The sequence below is a fragment of the Carcharodon carcharias genome, chromosome 2, assembly GCF_017639515.1.
Source record: "Carcharodon carcharias isolate sCarCar2 chromosome 2, sCarCar2.pri, whole genome shotgun sequence".
Classification (NCBI taxonomy): Eukaryota; Metazoa; Chordata; class Chondrichthyes; order Lamniformes; family Lamnidae; genus Carcharodon; species Carcharodon carcharias.
Window position 1 is genome coordinate 239213303 of NC_054468.1, and position 2699 is coordinate 239216001.

Sequence of the window (2699 nt, forward strand, 5' to 3'; positions counted from 1 at the left end):
TCTTTTTCTCTCATCTACTCCCTTCCATCTCTTTCCTCCTCCATCTAGCTCCCCACCCTCTCTATTCCCTCTCTCCATTTGTGTCTCTTCATTCTCCCCTCCACTGTTGTCTCCTCCTCTCCTTAACTCCCTCCCTCCCCCTCTTTCTCTGTGTCTCTCTCTCTCTCAGATCTGTCTGTCCCCCTTCTCCGCTGTCTCTCTATTCTGCTTCCTCTCTTTCCCACTCCCTCCAGCTCCACTACCTCCATGTCTTTCCCCTCCTTCTCTCTTTCTCCTTCATCTCTCACTCTTTCTCCTGCTCTCTTCCATTTTCTCTCTCTCTCTCTTCTCCTCCCTTTGTGTCTCTCTCCCAAGCCTCCCTCTACTTCACTCCTCCCTCTAACCCATTTTAAATCTCAGTATCTCTCCCAGTTCTTCTCCTCCACTCTCTCTCCCCTTCTGCCTCTCACCCTCTCTCCTCTCTGATTCTCTAACCACTCTCCCTGCCTCTTCTCATTTATCCTTCTCTCTCTCTCTCTCTCTCTCTCTCCCCACCCCCCAGCCTCTCTGCCCCATACAGCAGGGCCTCTTACCCTCTCTCGTGGACTTGTGCTTCTCAGCTTTCTGCTTTCACTTCCTGCTCCTCTTTAACTCTCGGTGTGCTGACTCAGATCAGCTGACTGCAATCACTACGTCTCAGGAGACAGCACCGTCATATGATCCATGACAGCAGTCAGCTGCCCGCTCGACCTGACACACAATCAGGAAGCTCATGTGACAGAGCAAAGGTCAAAAAAAGAACAAAGGAAGGGAAACAAGAGAAAAATAGGAGGGGGGGAAGGGAAGGAGGATGCAGGTTAGAACTGACCGAGGAGAGTTTCATGGGTCAGTGAACAGGGAGCTTTACTCTGTATCTAACCCCGTGCTGTACCTGTCCTGGGAGTGTTTGATGTGGACAGTGTAGAGGGAGATTTACTCTGTATCTAACCCCGTGCTGTTCCTGTCCTGGGAGTGTTTGATGGGGACAGTGTAGAGGGAGATTTACTCTGTATCTAACCCATACTGTACCTGTCCTGGGAGTATCTGATGGGGACAGTGTAGAGGGAGATTTACTCTGTATCTAACCCGTGCTGTACCTGTCCTGAGAACGTTTGATGGGGACAGTGTTGAAGGAGATTTACTCTGTATCTAACCCCGTGATGTACCTGCCCTGGGAGTGTTTGATGGGGACGGTGTATAGGGATATTTACTTTGTATCTTTCCCCGTGCTGTATCTGTCCTGGGATTGTTTGATGGGGACGGTGTAGAGGGAGATTTACTCTGTATCTAACCCCGTGCTGTACCTGTCCTGGGAGTGTTTGATGGGGACAGTGTAGAGGGAGATTTACTCTGTATCTAACCCATACTGTACCTGTCCTGGGAGTATCTGATGGGGACAGTGTAGAGGGAGATTTACTCTGTATCTAACCCCGTGCTGTACCTGTCCTGAGAACGTTTGATGGGGACAGTGTTGAAGGAGATTTACTCTGTATCTAACCCCGTGATGTACCTGCCCTGGGAGTGTTTGATGGGGACGGTGTATAGGGATATTTACTTTGTATCTTTCCCCGTGCTGTATCTGTCCTGGGAGTGTTTGATGGGGACGGTGTAGAGGGAGATTTACTCTGTATCTAACCCCGTGCTGTACCTGTCCTGGGATTGTTTGATGGGGACGGTGTAGAGGGAGATTTACTCTGTATCTAACCCCGTGCTGTACCTGTCCTGGGAGTGTTTGATGGGGACGGTGTAGAGGGAGCTTTACTCTGTATCTAACCCCGTGCTGTAGCAGTCCTGGGAGTGTTTGATGGGGACGGTGTAGAGGGAGATTTACTCTGTATCTAACCCCGTGCTGTACCTGTCCTGGGAGTGTTTGATGGGGCAGTGTAGAGGCCGCTATACTCTTTATCCACCCCTGTGCTGTACCTGCCCTGGGACTATTTGATGGGGAAAGTGTACAGGGTGATTTACTCTGTATCTAACCCCGTGCTGCACTTGTCCTGGAATGTTTGATGGGGTCATTTTTATTCTGTATCTAACCTGTGCTGCAAATGTCATGTGACTGTTTGATGGGGACAGTGTAGAGGGAGATTTACTCTGTATCTAACCCCATGCTGTACCTGTCCTGAGAGCGTTTGATGGGGACAGTGTTGAAGGAGATTTACTCTGTATCTAACCCCGTGCTGTACCTGTCCTGAGAGCGTTTGATGGGGACAGTGTAGAGGGAGCTTTACTCTGTACATAACCACGTGCTGTACCTGTCCTGGGAGTGTGTGATGGGGACAATGTAGATGGTGCTTTACTCTGTATCTAACCCCTTGCTCTACCTGTTCTGGGAGTGTTTGATGGGGACAGTGTAGAGGGAGATTTACTCTCTATCTTTCCCCGTGCTGTACCTGTCCTGGGAGTGTTTGATGGGGACAATGTAGAGGGTGCTTTAGTCTGTATCTAATCCCGTGCTGTACCTGTCCTGGGAGTGTTTGAAGGGGACGGTGTAGAGGGAGCTTTACTCTGTATCTAACCCCGTGCTGTACCTGTCCTGGGAGTGTTTGATGGGACAGTGTAGAGGGAGCTATACTCTGTATCTAACCCCGTGCTGTACCTGTCCTGGAATGTTTCATGGGGAGATTTTTACTCTGTATCTAAACTGTGCTGCACCTGCCCTGGGAGTTTTTGATGGGGCA

General features: G+C 49.9%; 1 pseudogene; it reads right to left on the reverse strand.

The window, feature by feature from the left end:
• LOC121292982 overlaps positions 1 to 704 on the reverse strand; it is a 66094-nt pseudogene extending 65390 nt beyond the window's left edge.
• Between the last annotated feature and the right edge of the window lie 1995 nt (positions 705 to 2699).